The sequence below is a fragment of the Asparagus officinalis genome, chromosome 4, assembly GCF_001876935.1.
Source record: "Asparagus officinalis chromosome 4, Aspof.V1, whole genome shotgun sequence".
In the NCBI taxonomy this organism is placed as follows: Eukaryota; Viridiplantae; Streptophyta; class Magnoliopsida; order Asparagales; family Asparagaceae; genus Asparagus; species Asparagus officinalis.
The window spans coordinates 31,868,089-31,880,581 of NC_033797.1; positions in this window are offsets into that span (position 1 = coordinate 31,868,089).

Genomic DNA, 12,493 nt, shown 5'->3' on the forward strand with positions numbered 1-12,493 from the left:
GATCCAAATATGAAGAAGATCAAAAGACAAAATTTGTATATCTCTTCGATATCTTTCTAACGCATCTTGGATCACCTCATTCCGACATCGGATGAGGAAGTTAGAGCAAAAATACCCGGAAGGTGCGCGGCAGTGGTAACTGCCGCGGCAATGCGCGACACTGTACACTGCCGCGGCCACTGAGAAGCTGAACACGTCATTTTTGATAGTTTTCTCGAGTTTTGTGAGGCCCACATGGCTTATTAACTGCTGGGGGTTACTTATAAACGTGGGGGAAGCAGTTACAAGCGAAAATCATGCCCACTACCCACGAAAATCGTGACATTTAAGGGGTTAAAAGTCGTGGAATGGCGGTTACAAAACAGGAGGGGAACCACTCCTTTGACCGCACCAGCAACGACTGCCGCGCCAAAGGAATCTCTTCAGCCGCGCCACCTATGGCTGCCGCGTCCAAAGGAGTAGTTGCTGATCGGTTATTTTCTCCAGTTATCATCCAAGAAGACAATAAATACCCTCCTAGGGCCATCATTGACGGAGGGGGCAGATTAGGGGGGAGCAAGTAAGCAGAGAGACTTGAGCTTTTGATGAATTGGAGCAGAAGAGAGAGTTTTCCTTCTTCACAAACATCCTCAAAAATCTTTTGGCGATTCCTAGAGATCTAAGCTCTGACTTGATCTTTGGAAGAGTGGACATCTTACATCGATAAGATATTCGCTTAAAGATTCTTACTTTGATAAACGAAGAAGAATATCCAAAAGCATTCACAATTCAATCAGAATCTGTGAATCGGTGGTCCACGAGTCAAAGCACTCCCGGCACAGGCAAAGTCCCACAAAACAGGAATCGATAAACGATTTCTGTGTTATTTTCTAGAAAGTTGTAATTTTTCTTTTATTGTGTAAAAGAGGTCTTATAAAAAGACTATTTTCTTTTGAATTTATTGTAATCGATCGAAGATATAATGAATTCAACAATGAAACCAACTTTCGACGAAAACATACTCCACAAATTCAGGTTTAGAATTTCAAAAGGCGGTAACCGCTCCCTCGCTACTACTATCCTACTTATATGCAGCTAGGCCGCTAACTGTCAAAATCATAACGGATGAGCTGAATCCAAACTGACGACCCAGATTAATTCTAAAATTTGAAGTAGCCTCTCCTAAATCAAGACAAAACGCGCTCGCCTTGGATAGCTCGCAATCCTACACGAAACGTGAAGCGATGACAGTTGACAAGTGTTCACTGACATCAGCCACATTTCATTTGAAGAACTTTCCAGATCTCCCTCATTAATGCTCCTCGTGACTCAGCGAGACCTGTGTCATTTCACTCGAACCCGACCTAGTCTGACTCCAAGTAAAAAGGGCCATCTGTTAGAACCATTTTAGTGCTAAAAAGTAATCTTCAACCAATAGCAGACAAGTATCCCATATTATGGGTAATCGAGCCAGCTCTTTACTTTAAGATAACCAAAGACCCAGCTCGGATGACTTGACACGCCGACTCCTCACGAGGGCGACTCAAACGGCTTTACATGTCGACCCCTGATCATGTCAACTTCTTGATCAACCTACTCAACCGACCATTCAGCTGACATCTCGCAAAGGCAACTCAAAAGGCGGTACTTCTCGACTTTCTACCAGACCAGTAGAAAGGCAATGACTACCTCGAGCCTCGAGCCCCCTCCTGCGCACTGTCAGCTAATCACCTCATAATAAATGTCATTAAATACATAATCAGCATCATTATTTCTCTATCATCAATCGTCTTTATGACACATTGGACCACGTTGGCACCGTACGCCTCCAGTCAATTCACATTAAATATAGAAGTGACCTTCCCTCCACTCGTCGACCGACACCTGTAAAACAGACACTGACTTGGCCGCCAACCCATACTCGGTTGAAGTTACCATCCTATCCCTCTACTACCACTATAAATAGGGGTACTATTTTTAATAAAAAGAGAGAATCTTTATTTCTACCCACGGTGCTTAATAACTTCTATAGTTTAGTTACTTCTTCACTCAAGCAAATTATTGACTTGATCGTCAGAGGAATAACCGGAGAACCAACTCCGCCTTCCTACGATTTTCTACCCGTGCAAGGAAGAATAGTCCACTTTAGAACTAGACATTCGAAGAGCTAGAGGACCTCCGTCAACCAAATAACTTCTCTCATTTAACTGTTTGATATTAATCATCAACAAATGTATGTTTGTGAGATGATGTATTTTAGGTATAAATAGGTATGAATAAGTTGCAGCTCAAAATGATGCAAAAATCAACACGAATGTTGATTTTAGCATTTGAACCATCGATGATCACAAGACACCCTCGATGGTCAAGTCAAATCATTGATGGACTACATGAAAGAATCGGAGAAACAGAAACTAGAAATTAAACAATCGATGGTCTACAGTTGATCATCTATGATCGCAAGGACCATCAATGGACTACAATTAACAGTCACAGAAATCCAAAAATTAGAACTTGCACAGTTGATAGACTACAAGAAGAGAGAGAGAGAGAGTTGATAGACTACAAGAAGAGAGAGAGAGAGAGAGAGAGAGAGAGAGAGAGAGAGAGAGAGGCAATTATAAAAAAAAGAGATCTTATTCTAGCGTTTGTTGAGAGAGTTAGATTTGAGGATTCAACCCTCGGAGCCGCTTCTTCTCGTTGCACTTATCATCAAAGGATTATTTTAGCGGAGAGAAGTGCCTTCAGCATTCGACTTCAACATCACTTCTTCATAGATCTTCATTGTCATCGGTTTGAATGGGGTTTTGTTAAAAGGGCTATAAGATTTTTTTACTTGTGCTTTGAATTGTTTTGGGTTGGTTTTCTATTTCAAACTTGTAAATTTGATAGTGTACTCAAGACAGAGTAATTAAGAGTCATCGTACTCTAGCCAGGTTAGTTGAGGGTGTGGCTAGCTAGAGCTAGGTTTCATCTGGTCATTGTGAAGAGTTGATTAAACGACTAGTTTCAGGTAGATTTCAGGATGCAATCTTTGAAGCCTACCGAATCGAGTTGTGATTCAAGTGAACTCTGGTCATAGTAAAAAAGGCTCTCCACAAGAAGGAAGAGTGGACATAAGATTTTGATCTGAACCACTATAAAAGTCTCATGTGTTCCCGTATTGGTTTACTTTAATTTTTCACTGATTATATTTCTGTTGTTTATTCTAAGTTAGTCAAAAAATTATAGTATACTAAGTTAATCTACACTAGACCTAGTCAATTCTTTTTCACAAAAAAAAATCATTTTCTAGAAACTTCTTGTTGAAAATCTATTTTACGTATTTGTAAATTTTAAAATTTTGATTATAAGTTTTTTTAGGGTTAATGAACATTATACATGTAGCGGACATTAATAAGTATAAAACAAAGGAATGATGTGCAACTACGTAATATAATTTCCGCTCGTAATTGTCTTCCTTGATGCTAAAATTATTCATGAGTGAAAAATGACTCTTCATAAGTTTTTGGAAAATAAACGTATAGTTGTATATAGATTCAATGTATGCAGTGACGATGATGTGCACTAGAATATGCATAAATAAATGTGAATGTGGGATGATGGGACAAGAGATGGTGGAACCTCCCATGCTCCCCTCATGCTCACCATGCTCACCCATACTCTCTTGTCCCCTGTTCTTTGCTTATAAATAGGAGAGGTGAGGAAGAGAGAAGTTGTGGGGGAAGAAAAGAAAAAAGTGGTGTGAAGAGGAAATGAGAAGAGTGAGTGAGAAGAGAAGAAAAAAAGAGAGCTTGTGAGTTGTACAAGTTTGATATTCTTCTTATAGTAAAACCCCCTCCCGTGGATGTAGGCAAGTTTGCCGAACCACGTAAATATCGTGTATTAAACTGTGTGTTGGCTATTGCTTGTAGGCTCCCTCGACATTCAGTCCTAGAACTGCTGAGAGGAAGAGTATATATCTCACTTTGTTGAGATATTTCACTTCTGTTCTTGTTTTCTTTGTGAAACAGAAATATAGAGGTTGACTTGAGCTTTTGTGAAAATAAAACCAGGGCTTTCTCTTGGGTGATATCGCTTCCGCGGCGTGAGGGCGTGACTTTGCACCCAATAATTGGTATCAGAGTCTTTTATTCAGATTGGAGGTGGTAAAATTTCTGATTTGAGGTGATGCTTGATTATTGTGTGGTAAACACAAGGTATTTATTGAAATTCCTTAGAGAAACGATTTTATTAATACAAGCGGAGAATGACGTCTACAAGTAAAATAGTTAAAGTTGGAAAGTACAAAATTAAAAAATTTAATAGGAAGAATGATTTTTCCTATTGGAGGATGCAGATAAAAAATTCGCTGATTTTGCAGAAATTACACAAGACTTTGGTAGGAAAAGAGAAGAAGCAGATATGTCCGATGAGGATTGGGAAGAGTTAGATCTTGAAGTACGAGCGTCGATTATCCTATGCCTTGAGAGGGATGTTACTTTCTTGGTAGATGAAGAGGAAACGGTTGCGGGCGTGTGGTCAAAGTTAGAGAGTACATTCATGATGAAGAGTCTAACAAATCGGATCTACTTAAAATCCAAATTGTATACTTACAAAATAGAGGAAGGCTCATCAATCCGGGAGTACATCAACTAGTTATAGGATCATATCGGATTTGAAGGATATTGATGTGACAGTAGAAGACGAGGATCAAGAATTTCTGCTACTTCTTTCTTTACCGAAGTCTTATGAGAACCTCGTACAAACATTGATGCTTGAAGGAGACAATTTGACGATGGATGAGACTAGAACGACATTTCTAGTGGATAATCTTCAAAAAATTATAACTAGTGATATGACTACTAGTGGTAACAAGGAGCAAGCTCAGGGACTATTTGCTAGAGGAAGGGGCAATGAGCGAGGAAAAAGGCAATGGGGAAATCTAGATCGAAATTGAGACCTCTTGTGGGAAGGGCGTGTTTCAAATACGGTGAGCTAGGGCATTTCAAAGTTGATTGTCCTAACAAGAGAGTAGGTGGGAAGAAGAACAACAACAAGACTGAGAGGATAGAAGGCAAGGAAGAAGCGAGCTATGTTTCAGAAGAAGGGAGCGAGAAGGAATGTTATGTCATCACGGGTGACGAGGATATCTTCGAGAAGTAGATTCTTGATTCAGGTTGTTCTTACCACATGTGCCCAAATAGGAAGTGGTTTACTACCTACAGAAGTATTGATGGTGGAACCGTATTGATAGGAAACAACAATGCTTGTAAAATGGTAGGGCTAGGTAATATCAAGATCAAGATGCATGATGGAGTGGTTCGAACCTTGACAGATATGAGGCACGTTTCTGACTTGTGAAAGAATCTTATCTCATTTGGTGCATTGAACTCCAGTGGTTGTAGGATTGTTACAGAGAACAGAGTGAAGAAGGTTGTTTGGGGTTCCCTAGTAATGATAAAAGGTGTTCGTCATGGTAATTTATACACTCTCTCAGGTACAACGGTGACGAAAGATGTAGCGGTTGGAACTGAAGGAAGTGGTGGAGACCCATGTGAGCACACACGGTTATAGTATATGCGACTTGGGCACATGTCAGAGAAGGGTCTGGATCTGCTTGGTAAGGAGGGTTTGCTGAAGAATCTGAAGAAACATTGCATAGATTTTTGCGAGGATTGTGTGTACGGGAAGGCGCACAGGGTCTAATTCTTAAAAAGCAATCACAAGAGCAGAGGTATATTAGACTATGTGTACAGAGATGTGTGGAGTCCGGCTCAGACAACTTCCAAGGGTGGTTCCAGGTATTTTGTCTCGTTCATAGATGATCATTCGAGGTATGCTTGGATTTATTTTCTTAAGCACAAGAATGAGGTATTCGAGACATTTAAAAAGTGGAAGGCGATGGTTGAAAACAGGACAGAGAAGAAATTGAAGACACTAAGATCTAACAATGGTATAGAATATACAGATGGTGCTTTCAATAAGTTCTGTGATCAAGAGGGCATAGCTAGATACTGGACAGTTAGATCAACACCATAACAGAATGGGGTTGCGGAGAGGCTGAACTGTACACTGCGGGAGAAAGTAGTGAGTATGTGATCATATGCTAGTTTGGACAAAGAATGGTGGGCAGAGTTAATTGCTACAACTTGCTACATAGTGAATTGGTCTCCACATTCTACATTGGATGGTGATACACCCTTTAGGGTGTGGTCAGGGGAGCATGCAGATTATGAGAGGCTTTGGATTTTTGGGTGTACCACCTATTATCACATCAATGAGGGAAAACTTGACGTGAGGGTTAAGAATGCTATATTCTTGGGGTATGCAAAGAGTGTAAAAGGGTATCGCCTTTGGTGTATAGAAGATTTAAAGTTCGTGATCAATATGGATGTTACCTTTGATGAGAAATCCATGATTGCTAGGGCGCCCAAGGTTAATTGTGTTGGGACTGTTGGGACTTCAAAGTCCCAGGTGATTGAAATAGAACCTAAGGACCAACCAGATTCTAGTCATGTTTAAGAGGAGGATCATGAAGATGATGAGCTTAAACAAAAGGAGGTTTAGCAAGAAAATACACAGGCACTACAACAACAACAGCTCGAGGATAGTTTGGCTTCTACTAGACCAAGGCGAGCATACAAACAGGTACTGAAGTTGAGGTCTGATCAACCCCTGAAGCATTATGGACAGGTTAATTTGGTAGAATACACACTCTCGATGGAGGATGATGAGCCGGTCACCTTCAAAGAAGCTATTTGGGATAAGGATAGTAAGAGTTGGTTGGCTGCGATGGAGGAGGAGATAGAATCTATTCGGAAAAACCAAACATAGGAGGTGGTCCCATTACCCCATAGGAAGAAAAGCTATTGGTTGTAAGTGGGTGTATAAAAGAAAGGAGAATCCTTCAGAGCTTGGTGGTATAAGGTACAAAGCTAGGCTAGTGGCTAAGGATTTACACAAAGAGAGGGTGTGGATTATAATGAGATATTTTCTCCGGTGGTGAAACACACTTCTATTCGGGTGCTATTGAGTATCGTTGCTCATGATGATCTTGAGCTGTAACAACTCGATATTAAAATGGCTTTCTTTCTCAGAGACTTGGATGAAGAGATCTATATGCATCAACCTGAGGGCTACAAGGTTGAGGATAAGGAGAATCATATGTGTTGCTTAAGGAAGTCACTCTATGGAGTGAAGCAATCTCCTCGGCGGTGGTACAAGCGATTTGACTCCTTCATGCTGAAGCATGGTTTTTCCCAAAGCGATTATGATTGTTGTGTTTACATTCGGAATCTTCTTGGAGGTGATAATATCTATCTTCTTTTGTATGTGGATGACACACTTATTGCTTCTAAGAGCAGGGTGGAGATAGACAGACTAAAATCTCAACTTGGTAAAGAGTTCGAGGTGAAGGACATGGGCACTGTAAGGAAAATACTGGGTATAGAGATTAGAAGAGAACGAGCAAATTATCGATTGTTCTTGAGTCAGAAGGGCTACATAGAGCGGGTTATCACAAGGTTTGGGATGCAAAGTGCTAAGTCGGTGATGACTCCATTGGCTCCATACTTTAAGCTCTCAGATAAACAATCACCCACTACAGCGAAAGAGAAGACACACATGGAATGTTTCCCCTATGCTAATGCGGTTGGCAGTTTGATGTACGTAATAATGTGTACATGTCCCGATATTTCACATGTGGTTAGTGTGGTCAGCATGTTCATGGCGAATCCGGGAAAGGCGCACTGGGAAGCGGTGAAGTGGGTCCTGAGGTACTTGAAAGATATCACTGATACGTGTTTGTGCTTTGGTGGAGATACATATCAGATTGACGGGTTTGTGGACTCGGATTACGCGGGTGATCTAGATAGATGACGATATACTATTGGTTATGTATTCAGCATATATGGGGCTCCAGTTAGTTGGCGATCAATATTACATGCTACAGTGATACTTTCTACTACAGAGACCGAGTACATGGCCATGACGGAGGGAGTGAGGGAAGCATTGTGACTGTGGGGTCTTCTAGATGATTTGGGGATTGAGTAGCATACTGTGAACTTATGGGACGATAGTCAGAGTGTGATTCATTTGGTTAAGAATCAAGTTCACCATGCTCGTACCAAGCATATCGACATCGGGTATCATTTTGTGTGGGATGTCATAGACGAATGTGACATTTCTCTCATGAAGGTACACACGAATGAGAATCCCACAGACATGTAGACCAAGGTGGTGACAGGTAGCAAGTTCCAACACTGCTTGGACTTGCTTCATATCAGCCTGTATTAATCTGCTCAAGAGGGCATGGCCCTTTGGGACGGTGATAAAGTGAGGTGGAGACTATGTTGGAGAATAATTACAGAACTACGGTTAGTTTGATCCCGGTCAGAGGGTACGTAGGCAACCATGGTATAATGATGCAGTTGGTTTGGCCTGATTTTGGTCTAATTTGGTGTTTCAGATCTCTCTGGTGATGTTCGTGGTGTTTTTCTGGTGTTCATTCAAAATATGAGGTTTATCAAATGATGAACGATGTGGAGAATTGTGAAAGTGGGATGGTGGGACAAAAGATGGTGGAACCCCCCATGCTCCCCCCATGCTCACTCATGCTTCCCTCATGCTCACCCATACTATCTTGTCCCCTCTTCTTTGCCTATAAATAGGAGAGGTGAGGAAGAGAGAAGTTGTGGGGAAGAAAAGAAAAAAGTGATGTGAAGAGGAAGTGAGAAGAGAAGAAAAAGAGAGAGCTTGTGAGTTGCACAAGTTTGGTATTCTCCTCATAGTGAAACCCCTCTCTCGTGGACGTAGGCAAGTTTACCAAACCACGTAAATCTCGTGTATTAAACTGTGTCTTGGCTATTACTTGTAGGTTCCCTCGACATTCAGTTCTACAACTGCTGAGAGGAAGAGTGTATATCTCACTTTGTTGAGATATTTCACTTTTGTTCTTATTTCCTTTGTAAAACGGGAATATATAGGTTGACTTGAGCTTTTGTGAAAACAAAAGTCAGGGCTTTCTCTCGGGTGATATCGCTTCCGCGCCGTGAGGGCGTGACTTTGCGTCCAACAATAAATCAAACTGAACGTTACACTGTTTTTCAAAATAAGTTTGTTATCAATTTATTTTTCTCTAGCATTACGGGTAAAGGGTTATGTAATAACAATGTGCTATCACCACAGTAGCATGACCAGTAAACAAGTGGATGATATTCTACAATACTTGGTCTATAATCTTTCTAATGGAAAACCTGCAGGGGCAATTTCCTACGTTTGTAGTTGAAAAAAGTTAATAAATATCAAACATGCATGCAAGCACGATACTTTTGAGGCCATTCTTTTGTGGCATTTGTTTATTTTGATCACGGTGTGTTGATTATCTGAACTATGACGACTTGGATGTCCATCATACCAATGACACACTAGCCTGACACCGTGGAGGGGCACGTTAGCGAGCAGCGTTTCTATCAGAACCGCGCTTGCCGAGCAATTCGCACGTGCGTCCTTGTAATTACCAAACCACCTTACAATACCATGTGTGGACCAAAACGCCTCACATTACGCTGGTTGTTCTGATAGGATTCGTAGTCCACATTATCCGTCGTCTACGTACTATATATATCACGTACGTATATATACATGTATATACATCAATGAAAATATTATCTTGAGTACATCCTCTTTAATATCTGAAGCACGCTCCCATAAAAATGAGCACACAATGACAAGGTCAATGCGGCTTCAAGAGACATAGGAAGTGCATGTTGTTCAAAAATACGTTCATCGCATCTTACCTCATGTGTTACTCATAAGTCACATCTTCTTATCAAAGAAAGCATAGCAATTCAACAATTACCAAACCCCTTGAGCTTTCCTACAAGGTACACAAACCACAAATTATTAAACGTTACTTCCCCAATTTTGCTACCATTACGAATTGTGAAGGACCTATGACTGCAAGATGGGCCTAAAACACAGAATATTGGTCTTAAATTTTTAATAGTTTGAATTAAAATGAAGCTCCCTATAGATCAATAGTTTTAACTTGACTTAGGATCCACTAAAATTCCTGTCGTGGTTCCATTCAGTTGGCATCAAATTAAACCTTACAGCTGATTAAGACAACGAACAAGTGGTTCCCCCTCAATAATCCACACTGTGATGAACTCAAAAGTAAAACTGTAAAAGTCATTTCATGATGTCGCCTACAACTATAAACTTCACCATCAATCGGGAAGATTTAGCTTGTCAATCTCATCCCGAAAAGCAATTTGTGTAACCTAAGGGGCTGTTTGGTTGGCTAAAAAAACAAAGAAATCAATTATAAGAAACTTATTTCCTATAATAAGTTATTTTATTATATGTTTAGTTCACTTCTTAAAAGTAAAAAAAGAGATGAGATGAGATGAGTTATCACTATATTATTGAATGATGTAACTCATTTTCAAGGAAACTCATTTCACGACTTTTTTGAGGAAATAGATGGAAATTAACTTTTAATGGTTTCTTTATCATATTTTCTTTTCTTTGATTTTAGGAAATCAACCAAACAGGCCCTAATGCTCTCAGCTCGGCTTAGGGGACACCCCTACCAAATCCATGCTGTCTACTATCATGTCTCTCCAAATTTGGTGAAGATAGAAGTTCATGAATATAACCAAATACGCAATACTTAGCATGTTTCTATCTGCAACTCTTAATTATAGCATAACACCCTGAGGCCACAGACAAAAAGAAAGGGTAAATGAAGGAATCAATGACCAGCACTTGCATTTTCAGAAACTTCTATAGGAATATTCTGTATGTACAAGACAAGGTAGAGGTTGGCATAACTACTTAACTATATTCTGGGAATATAACTCATCCTTTTACTACATTAGGGCAAGGGCAACATAAGCACATGAAGAGGTTTGATGCATTCTCAAATTCAAAAATGAAGTTACTTCATGTACCTGCTTATGCAAGAGTAAGTTAGTTCATGTACCTGCTTATGCAAGAGTCTATTACCAAAAGCTATATTTATATAGCATGATATGCATCTCCTGCTTCCTCCATGACACTGATTTTAGATTTAAGTAGTTAGCATGCTATACTAGCAACAGTGACACACATCAAGCATTATCCATTTGGGTCAAGGGGCTTGAGCATTTTAGAGTATACATAGTTTGTTTTGGCATCACAAATTGCGTAACAAGTTTACAACATGGTTAAAATGGAAGTGATGGATCCAATGGTCAATCTCAAATTTAATCGGGAGGAAAGTTGTGGTTTAAATCCAACTTCTTCAAATGCTGAAAATGTTCATGGTAACTTGTAAGACTAGAAAGATGTACCCATTCATGCTCAAATATCTGATGATTTAACTCAAACGTATGAAACTCTATCCTTTTTTCTGTAATTGGTTGGCCTTTTAAAACATTCTCATGGACATTCCTCCCTTTATCTAGTAGGCATCGATAATAGATCCTTATTTATATAATCCATATTTGGAGGTAACCTGGACTTAGTTAAATAGGAACTAAAAGTTCAACTCTAGTATAAAATGCTTGTGTTTATCATTAAAATTAACATGTCCTAGCTAGTTATGATTTGACATGGGACATTCATTTGACCCTATTTATATAGATATTCTAACTTTCTAAGGGAATGCACAAGTTGCTTGAGATTATGCTTTGATCCAGCTCGAAGTTAGTTAGCATTGTGTAGAAAAAAATTCTGTATTTTTGTAGACAAAAACCAAGCACAAGACTACTCTCTTAATAGCATTATCACATGTTATTAATCCTTCAATTATATTGATGTTTGATTTCAAGTAGTTAAGATGCTTAGCTAGCAATAAACACCACATGTTGAAGTAATCCCTGTTTCAGGCCAAAGGGCTAAAGCATTTTAGAGTTTCTGTTGTTTTAATCGCTTCCGACAATGCAAATTGGATAAGAAGTTAAACTGAGCTTAAATACGAAAGATTAATGGACTAATAGTGCACAACTCGTAAGTTCAGGCCCTGAAAGTACTAATTTCATGCTAAAAGTACATGTGTCCTTTTTTATGAATCTAACTGCCATTAGGAAACATTTTCAGGGATATTCCTCACTTTATCTAGGCGTTGGTCATAGATTCTCATCTCGTACAATCCATAGACAAATGGAATGTAGACTTATCAAAGACCAATATGAATTGATTGTGATTACCACCATTAAAGATCAATCGGTCCATGTTGTGTTTTGTTGTTGAACCTGGGACAACTTTTCCATCACATGTACATGAGTATTCTCATTTTCAAAGGAAATGCAAGGTTTACTTGAGTTTATGCTTTCATTCAGGTTAAAGTTAGTGAGCATTTCATGGCAAAAGTTCTACATTTCCCGTACGAAAGGCAAACACAAGAGTACTATCTCTTAATAGAATAATCACATGTTATCTTTCTCTTAAATCCTTTAAAGATATTGATGTTAGATTTATCAGTTAAGGTGCTTAGGTTGAGCATCAAGACCACATTGTTGAAGTATTCCCCGTTAAGGCCCAAAAA